Source organism: Wyeomyia smithii, chromosome 3 (assembly GCF_029784165.1).
Source record: "Wyeomyia smithii strain HCP4-BCI-WySm-NY-G18 chromosome 3, ASM2978416v1, whole genome shotgun sequence".
NCBI lineage: Eukaryota > Metazoa > Arthropoda > Insecta > Diptera > Culicidae > Wyeomyia > Wyeomyia smithii.
The window spans coordinates 119022748-119035373 of record NC_073696.1 but is presented as its reverse complement, the minus strand read 5'-3'; positions in this window follow the sequence as shown (position 1 = coordinate 119035373).

Sequence of the window (12626 nt, the reverse complement as noted above, 5' to 3'; positions counted from 1 at the left end):
TTGTTCATCTTAGGAACTAATCTGGGAACAAAATGAAAAAACTTTACGTATTGCAACTTGTTGTTTTGAATCTGCTTAACCGATTGTTTGTATGCAACAAAAATCGCCAAAAATACACTTTATTTTCAATTAATATTCTAGCATGAAAAACACTCTTTAAATAGCAGGAAATGCATGAATAGTAGCAATTCGAACATATATCCACACAATCAGTGAGGATTACGACAAATCCCAAGCACTACGAGTGCATTTTTACCACATTTTCAAAAAAGAGGTCTAGTGATCAAAGTCACCCCGGTGATCAAAGTCACCCCAGTTTACGGTACTTCTTTATTCTGTTTGATGCTCTTCAAACAGTTCTTCCAAATTCAGTTGAACCTGAGAAAGCATTTTTCTGAGCTAGAATTAGCGCTAATAAAACTCGCTGCGGTTTGGGCGACGAAGCATTGACCATGCTACAGCTATTTAAATTTGACTTTCTCAAAAATAAGGAGCATTAATTTTTAGGACGAAATACTTTATTGATTGATTATTTCATCCTGTAAACGCTTTGTAGCAAGAGCAACATGTTCATAATTAGGTGCAACCTGTGCAATGCACACGGAGACGCTAAACAAAAAATAAGTCCCTAATCCAGTTTTACTTTTAAATAGCACAAAACGAATAATGATATACGTTTTCTCAGAATTTGTGGTTGAACTGGTAGGTTCGAAATCCACGGGTTGCCTCTGTAAGTATGAGTGTGTAAAGAGATTAGCTGTTCTACTAAAAAAAATAAATGTCTTGCTTTATTGATATGAAGTTTTTCAACTTATTATCGATACACACAAATACATCATCTGAATCCAAGCAGAACAAACAAGAAGGAACAAAATTGATAAATAGGTTAGAGTTAATTAAATTTCAATGTTGCCTTTGTCTAAATGTATATTTTTATATACACCGTCATGTGACCGACCTAAGTGGGTAGCATTCGTTAACCTTACAATGATTTATGAATATTGTGACAATAATTTTTTTAATTTTAAGAAAAATACCGGAAATACCGGTTTTTTCGCCTCTTCAACACCGGTATTTCGGTATTGGAAAAAGTATCGGTTTTGCCGGTTTTACCGGTTTTGGTTTTACCGGTAAACCACCCTAGCTGTACCGTGTCCTTACCATTTGGCTGGTGGCCACAACAATAACAACAATTTTCCCGTGTGATGGATGTTATTGTAAGCATTCGTGATTTCAAAATCAGTGACGCTCAGAGATAGAAAAAACAACGCCAGTAGTCAGTGAAGTTTTGATTTATGCTCAAAATTTCAACAGGATGCACAGTGCACTCAAAATTAATCACATTAATAACAGAATAAGTGGATGTTCATACCCAATCATCTTAGCAACGGAAACGAACTGGAACGAAGATATTAAAAGTGAAGAAGTTTTCAACAGTTCCTTTAATGTGTTCAGGAGCGATCGTGATTTATCACTATCTGATAAGAAATCAGGTGGAGGAGTGCTTGTGGCTGTTGGGGTTCAGCATGATTCTGAGCAAATCATAACCCAGAAACATGCCGAATTTGGAGATGTCTGGGTTAAAGTTCTGTTGAAGGGCGAAATCCATATTTTCGTATTTGTTTACTTTCCACCCCACTTTGCCAAAAAGCAATCATATGAAAAATTTTTAAGGACGGTAGAATTAGTGAATGATGAGTCCAACACTAACTCAAAAATTCATATATATGGAGATTTCAATCAAAGTGATGCTGATTTTATTGTAAATTATGATAATGAATCGCTTTTACTTCCTGTAGTAGGAGAAAACGAAACTCTGCAATTTATTTTTGACGGATTTAGTCAACTTTGATTAAATCAGGTAAACTCAATCCGGAATGAGCAAAACTGTTTTTAGACTTTTTATTCGCCAATTGCACGGAAGATTTTAGTGTTGACAAAGCAGAATATCCCCTATGGAAAAACGAAAAATTTCATACTGCAATTGAGTGCTCGCTAATGATTGATACCGAGAGATCACGACCCTCTGATCATTAGCCTGAATGTAAATATGACTACACTAAAGCAAATTTTGAACTAATCAATCGTAAATTAACTGACATCGACTGGCAGTCACTTCTAAAAAATGAAACAGATGTGAACAAAGCGGTTGATAATTTTTTATCATCACTGTACGGAGTTTTAGACTCAACTGTACCAAAATCAAAAAAGAAAATGGCTAGCTTAAAAGATCCCATTTGGTTTACCAGAGAAATTAAAAATTTAGAGAATAGGAAACAAAAAGCTCATAACAAAAAACTCATACAAAAAACTTAAAGACCAAGGAAATTTAGACAGATATCTGAACATATGTAATGAACTGAATACTAAAATATCTATAGCGTATGAGAATTACAACACAATGGTAGAAAATAACATTAAATCAGACCCTAAACAGTTTTTTAAATTTGCAAACGATAAAATGAAGTCTAATAACTTCCCTTCTCGCATGCAATATGAAGACTTTGCCAGTACTGACTCAAAGCAATTCTGTAACAAGTTTGCGAGTTTTTTTTTCAAACCGTTTATAAAAATAGCGACGAAGTCAGGGACTTTTCGCACTTGCATGAACAAATAAATAACGTATCTGTTAAACAAATAACTGTTCAAGAAATCCTCGCAAAACTAAAAGAACTGGATGCTTCAAAAGGTCCAGGACCAGATGGAATTCCACCCTCACTTATGAAAAATCTTGCTCCTGTTTTCGTAAAACCATTGTTTTGGCTTTTCAACTTATCCCTTACGTCCGGACAATTTCCATCAGTCTGGAAAAAATCTTTTCTTATACCAATTTTCAAGTCAGTTAAGAGATCTGACATCAAAAATTATCGTGGTATTGCAATAATATCATGTATCCCCAAACTTTTTGAAGCTATCGTAAACCAAAAAATATTTAATCAGGTAAAGAACCGCATAACGTGTAACCAACATGGTTTTTACAAAGGAAGGTCTACGGCTACCAACTTACTTGCATTTGTTGATTTCTCTCTTGCGTCTATGGACAGAGGCAGGGGCGGACGAAGGCTGATTTGAGCTGCAGGCGAAGACTGATTTTGCCGCCCCCCCTCAAATTTTTATTCTATATGAAACGCATTTTCTATAGACTCGAAAATTTGATTAGACAGCATGTGTTGTGTTAACAATTCAAAAATGAACATTTCATGCTTCAATGTTGAAAATTTTTTTATCGTTCCCGACATATCAATTTCTTGAAGCACCTGTCTTTCTATCGATATTATCGCCAAGCCACACAAACGTTATTGCGAAATGGTCGATCGTAGTTACGTCTTTATAAGTTCTAATTTTGAGAAACTTCTCTCGCCACTTGTTACTTACTTAATTTACTTTTAAGGCGACAGACCGATTATCAATCCAGTGCCGAATCCAGAATACGTCGCCATGTCACTCGGTCTTGGGCTGCTATACTCCAATCGCCCCTAACACCTATTTCACGTGCATTCTCGTCGACAGCACACATCCAACGAAAGCGGGGTCTACCCCGAAGTCGACGACCTCTATCGGGATTCCTGCTAAATATAGCCTTCGCTTGACGCTCATCCGGCATTCTCGCTACATGCCCAGCCCACTGAAGCCTGCCGTGTTTTATCCGCTTGACTATATCCGCCGACTTGTATGCCTGGTACACTTCATGGTTCATGCGTCTGCGCCAAACACCATTTTCTAGTTTGCCGCCAAGGATTGAACGCAAAATCCTACGCTCAAAAACACCAAGAGCTCACCGATCGGCCTCTTTCAGCGTCCATGATTCATGGCCGTAGAGAGCCACCGGAAGAATCAGTGTTTTATAAAGTGCAAGTTTAGTACGGATTTGCAGACTGCGGGACCTTAGCTGGTTACGTAGTCCGTAAAAGGTCCTGTTTGCGGCTGCTATCCGCCTCTTTATTTCACGGCTAACCTCGTTGTCACATGTCACTAATGTTCCCAGGTAAATAAATTCGTCGACTACTTCAAATGTTCCCCCATCTAGCACCACCGCAGCACCAACCTCCAACAGACTACCACGCACTCTGCCAGCCACCATGTATTTCGTTTAGGCAGAGTTTATGACAAGCCCCAATCTCGCAGCTTCTTGCCTGAGAGGTCTGAAGGCCTCTTCCACTGCTCTACGATTAATACCAATAATGTCGATATCATCCGCAAAACCTAGAAGCATGTGCGATTTCGTAATGATGGTGCCGCTTCTCTGCACACCAGCCCTCCGTATAGCACCTTCCAATGCGATGTTGAACAATAAGTTCGACAGCCCATCACCCTGCTTCAAACCAGCTAACGTCACGAAAGGGTCCGATATCTCACCGGTTATCCTGACGCTTGATGTAAAACCTTCAAGGGTGGCACGTATCAGCCTAATCAGCTTTGTTGGGATGCCATGTTCGAGCATGATCCGCCATAACTCATTTCTCTTAACTGAATCGTACGCTGCCCTGAAGTCTATGAACAGATGGTGCGTCTGCAAGTTGAATTCTCGAAATTTTATCGAGGATTTGTCGCAAGGTAAACATTTGGTCCGTCGTGGAGCGTCCCCCTCGAAAACCGCATTGGTACTCGCCAACAAAGGTCTCCTGCAACGGCCTCAGTCTGTGGAACAGGATGCGGGAGAGAATTTTGTACACGGTATTGAGAAGAGTTATGCCCCGATAATTGCTACAGTCCAGGCAATGACCTTTTTTCGTAGATCGGGCATATGAGACCCTCCAACCAGTCCGAGGGCAATTCTTCATCAGACCACACTCTCAGTATGATCCGATGGATGGCACGATACAGCTGTTCGCTCTCGACTTTGAAGAGTTCGGCGGGAATGCCGTCCTTCCCAGCTGCCTTGCAGTTTCTCAGCTCTTCCACTGCTTTCTTCACCTCGTCCATGGATGGTGGATCCACAGCTTGACCATCATCCTCAATAGTCATCCTGCTCCTTTCGACTCCACTGTTTCCCTCACCGTTCATTAGCACACTGAAGTGTTCCTTCCAACGCCTGGCCACCTCTGTTTTATCGGTTATCAGGTTCCCCTCCCTATCGTTGCACATGACAGGAGCTGACACGTTTCGATTACTAATTCCGTTGACCTTCTTGTAGAAGCTCCTCGCATCGTGCCTGGAGAAGCAACCTTCCGCCTCCGCAAGAAGACGCTCCCAATGCTGTCGTTTCTTCCGGCGATGGAGTCTCTTTTCAGCGGCTCTAGCATCTCGATATCTACCCACGCTCTGACGAGTCACAGCCGTGGCCCCTGGCGCGGTTCTTCTCCTCCGTCACTCGCTGGCACTCAGCGTCAAACCACTCATTGGACGCAGCTGCCGCAGTTGTACCCAACACTTCTCGCGCTGTAGTGCTGATCGAACTGTGGATGTGTCTCCTGCGCTTTCATTGTATGTCTTTTCCAGGAGCTCAAAGAACACCACTTGTTACACTAATGGGTAAAGTGAGTAAAATTCTCAAAGATACAAAAACATTTGAAAAAGTATCAATCAGTTGATTTTTTGTGATGTAGTTTAACGCATTCATTGGAGTCGTCTCAGCTGGCAATAAGGTGATAAACTAACAAGTTCTTGGTGCATTTCATGTCCATCGATGTCACACTCTTTCTTGTGTGTGACGATTTTCTGTAAATGTAGACAACTTTTCTCTAACTGATCTGTACTACAACCCATTAAACTGTGAATATCATACAAGAAGCTGAAATTGTCACTGTGATTTTTCATTAACTGGAATCGATCATCGAACGATGCAATAGCTACATTCAATACAGAATAGAAGAAATTCACTTTGAAAGAGAGTTTTTTCGATGTAATTGGTTCATCTGACTGTTCGTATGCAAACTGTTTCTTTATCATTCTCGGCCGAATTCTGTTTGAAACTCCGGATTTACTTCTAAAGCATCAGTAATGACGCTATTCAAACCTTCATTTCTCATATTTTCCAAAAAGTTTTAAACGCTGCCTATCAAGTCTATAGTGTTTTGGAGACTGCTATTTATTTTTTGAAGGTACTTACTCACTAAATTGATTTTGAACAAAATTGAATGCCAAGCTACTAAACTGCATAAGAATTTGATTTTTTTAATTTTTTTTTGCTAGGCTTTTTGCAGTATTCCTTGCAAACGCATCTTGCTTCAGATCCTCGATTGCTTCATATAGGGCATAATAAATTTCGCCTATATTAAACCTCAAGGGAGTGACAGCATCAATTCGACTTTTCCAACGCGTGCCACTTAGAGGCTTTACTGTAAGAGAAGTAATGTGACACTGAAAAAGTCTACTGCATCAAAACATGACTTGGCACCATCGCTAACAACAAGATTGGTTGCTGCATGGAACGGATTGATTTTTACAAAAAAAGTTTAAGATAATTAGTTCAAGAGATTATGACAGATCTCGACGTTTCATGCATTTATAAGACCATTTATTTCAATATCGAACATTTTACGAACTACCTGTGCATTTTTTATCGGCCGAAAAAGTGAAATTTTGACCGCTTCGAGGCACCACTTTTCGAAGTCCGACTGAGCTGAAATTTTGCGAGAAGACTGTGGCATGTGGAGTGTTAGTACAACTTTAGTACATGAAAATGTGGATGGTCGCGTCGCACGTGAATGGAAATCCTGCTAGAGAGAGAAAAAATTTTCTCGTCGCTTAAAAAATAAGCAGACGCATTAGCCGTCTGTTTGCCGCCCCTCGATGATTGACGAGCAGGCGACCGCCTGCTTCGCCTACGCGTTAATCCGCCCCTGTACAGAGGCAACTTCGTGGGAACCCTATACACGGATTTTAGCAAAGCTTTTGACAGAGTAGATATTTCCATGCTTATGTTCAAATTAAAAAAAACTGGGATTTGAGACAGAGCTACTTAGATGGATTGAATCTTTTCTGACTAATAGGACACAAACGGTTAGGTTTAAGGGACACCTCTCTGTACCAGTAAAAGTGACATCTGGAGTTCCACAAGGCTCCCATTTAGGCCCTTTGCTCTTCATTCTATTTGTTAATGACGTTACCCTTGTGTTGAATCGTCTCAAAGTATTGATATATGCCGATGACATGAAATTGTACATGGAAATAAGAAACAAATCAGACATCCAACAATTCCAACAAGAGGTTGGCATTTTATACGTTTGGTGTAAAAAAAAGTCTTCTTGATCTTAACGTAGAGAAATGCAATATTAAATCCCACACAAGGAAGAGAAATCCTGAACATTCCAGTTGCACTCTTGGACATCAAATTGTAGAAAGGTGTTATCAAATTAGAGATTTAGGAGTGATTATGGATTCTAAGTTAACATTCATTGATAACTACAGTACGATCATCAATAGAGCCAACAGTATGCTGAGTTTTATAAAAAGGTTCAGTTATCATTTCGTAGACCCGTATACTATAAAAACTCTTTTTGTTACATATTTTAGATCTATTTTAGAATACTGTAGTGTTGTTTGGTCGCCTTGTCAAGACGACCATTCCAATAGAATCGAATCCGTACAAAAACAGTTTTTGTTATATGCACTAAGAAAAACTAGGTTGGAACTCATTTCCTCTCCCTTGTTATGAATCGCGTTGCATGCTCATTAATATAGAAACGCTAGAAAAAAGAAGAGAAATTGCTTCGGTAACTTTTGTCAACGATTTAGTTTCACAACGCATATGTTCGGTAAATTTGCTAGGAAAACTAAACTTTTATGCTCCTACACGCTCGTTAAGAACACGAAAATTTTTTGTATTAAATTCTTATAGAACAGAATATGCCATGGCCGGGCCAGTTAATAGTATGATGAGTCTATTTAATAAATATTGTGAAGTTATTGATTTAACGATGTCGCGAAATGCTCTTAGAAAAAAAATGAACACTATAATTAGATAACTATATTTGTGATGTTAGCAATAGTTTTAAGATGTAGTCTACTATGATTGACGTAAATAAATAAATAAATTCTTGCAACCTTAACCACGTGGTCTTTTCATTTGTCAAGTGCCAAAAATTCACCTAAATTTTTACATTGTTATTATTCATGACTTGATGGCAACAATAAATTATAAGTCAATAAAAAAGACCACGTGGTCATTTCGTTAACCGCCCCACCCCCGTGCATGGTCTTTCGTGGTCTTTTGACAAACCCCCCGTCCCTTCTTCATGACCACGTGGTTTAGGAACGGTCCCATACCTAAGCATGGACGAAACCACGCAGGCCAGAAGTTTCCGCTCGCTACCGTACACCGCTGAGCTGGCGTTATTGAAAGCATTCTTCCTGTCGGGCAAGACGATTGCGCAATAGCGTATGCTACACCCTCCGTGTATTTTTCCAGTCTGTTGAGGATATCCTCTATCTATATATAATCCTCTCATGGTGCGAGCGACTGTATAATGCAGTACACCTAATCATCCTGAGGGTATGATTTGAGGATAAACTACCTGCGGACTGGTAGGACCGAACTAAAAAAAGGAACACAGATTCTTTTGTAACATCTATCGAGGCATAACCCTCCTCGATTCCGCATATAAAATTCTCTCCCGCGTCCTTTTCCATAGAATGAGGTCGTTGGTTAAGCCATAGTCTAGTTTTCGAGCGGGACAAACTACAATGGACCAGATATTCACTTTGAGAGAGATCCAAGTTTCGAAACACAACTTGCAGACATAGATAGACATAGACATAGATATTGTTCATAGATTTCAAGGCGGCGTACGATTCAGTGAAACGCAACGAGTTGTGGCAGATTATGCTTGAACATGGTTTTCCTGATTAATCTGATATGTGCGACTCTTGGCTGATTCATATTTAGCGTCAGGACAGTGGATGGAATTTCGGACGCGTTTGTGACGTTGGGTGGTCTGAAGCAAGGGACGGGCTCTCGAACTTGTTGTTCAACATAGAATTGGAAGGCGCTGTACGAAGAACAGGTATGTAGAGGAGTGGTTATGCTTCTACGTTTCGCGGACTACATCGAAGTCATCGGTGATAATCATAGAGATGTGGTGGAGGCCTTTACGGCTCACAGAAGAAAAGCTGCGAGAATTGGACTCACCATTAACACTGCCAAAAAGAAGTACATGGTGGCTGGCAAAAAGCGTGGTAGTCTTACGAGCATTGGTACTGCGGTTGTGATGGATGCGAATATTTTCGAGGTGTTTGATGAATTTGTTTATCTTGGTACACTAGTATCGTGTGATAACGAGATGAAACGAGAGGTGAAGAAACGGATTGCGGCTGTGTCCTGCAGCCTAAACTGCCGTGAGATGACATTGTGACGTAGATCCAAGTGATAAGTTTTTCAGTACGGCCCAAAAACGAAAGAATTTTCGTCACTTTTGTATGGAAATGTGTGCCATCGTCACTTTGTTTTTTTTTTTTTTTTGATTTTATGTGACGTACGAATAAGTAACAACGATAAGGAAGATACCAAAAGATAGGTCTTCGAATAATGAACAAATTGGCATGAAAACTCATATTCGAGTAAGTGGCACTTACGTCACTTTGTCATCTCACGGCAGTACAGTTCCACACGAGATTTGCGCCCTAAAAGTCACTGCTTCTCCCCGTGGCGCTTTATGGACATGAATCGTGGATATGGGAAAGTATTACAATTATTTAGCAGAGAGCTGGATAGCTTGACGTCTTCGAAGTAGACCCCGCACGCGTTGGATGTGTGGTGTCGACGAAGAAGGCCGAGCATTGGGTATAAGGGGTGACTGGAGAGGAGCATCCCTAGACCGAGTTTAACAAAATATCCGTAATCTCGGTAGTGATAGCTCGGTAATATTTTATACCGAAATTTGAGTTGGGTTGAGCCGAGATTTACGAAAAAATGTGACAGCTGCCATTATTTGTTTAATCGAGCACTCAACCGTGCCGTTCTCGGCAAAAATTAGCGAGACCCGGCAATAAATTTCAAGTGTGTAGAATCTATATGATCTGTAAAAAAAAAATCTATATGATCTGTGGCCATGAAATTGAAAAAAGTGAGCTCGAAACGAGGTCCTGTCTCCTGTAAATTTCTTCGTCAATTATAATTCTCTGGAGAGGTTGCAGCAACTAAATGTCCTTGGCAAGAGGGACATTCATTCATCATAAGAGGGACTTATTTTACTCCCAGTAAATGTAGAAGTCCGTCTCTTCTACATTTGCTTACCCGTTTAAGTCTCTGAACAAGTTATCTTTGCTATTGGCACCAAAATTTACAGGAATGGTTAGACAGCTATAATCTTTCAATTTTTCTAGTTTTAAATGACGAACAACTTTCTACAACTGGTTAAATACTCATTTTACATTTTAGTTTGACTTGCTACTCCAGAGTCAGTTATGATCTCCGGATTCTTTAGTACGTTTTTACTAAGTTAAAGCTACATGTTGTGCTGGAAGGCCCAATGCACAATGGTCCAGGAACCAAATTTAGGGGGAAATTTGGGTCTAGAGCTCTATAGCAACAAGTTGGTCACGCAAAGTGCTTCAATTAAGCTCAAAATCACAAGGATGCATCTATGTTGAAAATAATCAAACCCGTATTGTTTCGTTGGGTTGTTAAGGGGACCAGCTCCGAAATAGGGTGACCATAAAAAACGGCTATATTCGATGTATTTTATTTAAAAAAAATCATAACTTTTGAACCAGTTGATCAATTTTCGATCTTTTTGGGTCAAATTAAAAGTAATCACGTCTAGTTATAAGAAAAAATACCAAAAAATAAATCTGGGTGCTTTTATATGCATAATGTATAAAATTATTGAAATTTTCGTCTTGTTTTTAAATTGAATTTACTCAAATTTAAAAAATAACATATTTCTAAAAGTTCCTCCATTTATAGAGTCAAGTATGCCCTTCAAAATGAGACCAAGAGATATTTTTTTATGTTTGCCCCAAAAAGAATGACATACAAATGGAAAACGCATATTTTTTGATGAAAAATATTAATAACTTAGAGTAAAACTGAGATATTAACTGAGTTACCTAAAATTAATGGAGCTATAACATTGTAGAACAATTTTTTCTTCTATCTACAAAGATAAAAAAGTTAGATACTTGATTGCATCGAAAATGTTGGTCACCCTAATTTTGATGACCATTATTGTGCAATGTGACCTGTATTATTTGATTCTAAATGGTGAACCGCAAAGTCGTTAAGCGCATTCTGCTAACTCGGCAGTTTCGGTGCTATTGTCGCTGTAGCACTACTCTGCAATTCGCTGGTGTCCAGCGACGCGAAGATTTCCAGCGATGTCATTTTGTATGAATATTTCTCGCACAGTATAATGCAGTTTTAATGTTCTTTGATTAAATTGACATAGTTTTGCGACTAGAATACATTCAAAACTTACAGTGGCATATTTCGGGACATTTTATGTTGAATCAATTGTTGTTGTTGTTGAATTCGGTGGAAAATCCTTGTCAGACGAGCGACTCGTCGCTCCCGATTATTCTCTGCATGCACAATATCGCATCGATAAGCGGCGCGAACAGAATGTCACTGTGGTTGTCGTTAAAACTTTTTAATTTATCTGTGTTCCTAACTTATTCTCTATAACTAATAACTAATTTTATTTAATATAACAAACATTTTCTATGATTTCTCATCAAAATTTAGTCGATTTTTTGTAAGTTACCTTTTTAAAGCCAAAGCGGTTTGTTTGATCGGTGTGACGTCTTTGGCAAAGTTGTAGATAATATTTTGTCTTTCCGAAAGAAATATAGGGTAAGGAACGGCTTAAGCAGTAGAGCCTATTTCAATCAGTCGAAGAAAACAGGCCTAAAACTCCTGCATTTTGATCAATATCGACAATTTCAATGATGGAAACGAAAACTTTGATTGTCTAGCTGTCTTACGAATATAAGAAATACCGTTAATCACAAAGAAATCTATGAACGTGTTTCTCGATTGGTAACTTTTATTGATTATTGTTAAAGTTTGCTAACTTAGTTTTAGAATCTGAAAACAAGTTCTGACAGACAAAACGATGGAGAACATATTGATATACTAATTTCACCCAACACATTTCGAGTATTTCGTCTGAATATACAGGCGGTTCCAGCTGCTTAGAATATGTTCCCTACCCTATATACTATTTTTTTTTAAATGGTAAAAGATAAGTTAAAGAATAATTATCTAAAGTAGCGGTTCTCAACTTGGGGTACACGTACCCCTAGGGGGTACCATAATTCTCTCTCACTCTGCAAGAACAAACCCAGCCTGGGGGTACAATTGATTTGAAAAATATCACCAAGGGGTACGCGAACAAAAAAAAAAAGTTGGGAATGGGTTGATCTAAAGAAGCTTTATTTTAAATCCATTTTTTTAATGAAAAGTACAAAAGATAACCTAAATGTAGAAATCTGGAAAAAAGTTATTATTTTTTTGAAAAGGAAAAAAAATTTTTTTACAGGGTATATTTTTGGAAGGACAAACTTATTATGTACAACCTTGCCGAAGGTACTATACCGATCGAATAAAGCGTTGAGATGCTAAAAATGTTTGTAATCATTAATAGGTATTCGGCGCAGGAAATAATCCCACGTTTGATTTAAGTCAACACAAAATCTGGGACATTAGGTTTTAAGAATATGTCCTGCGCCGAATAATACAAAAACAT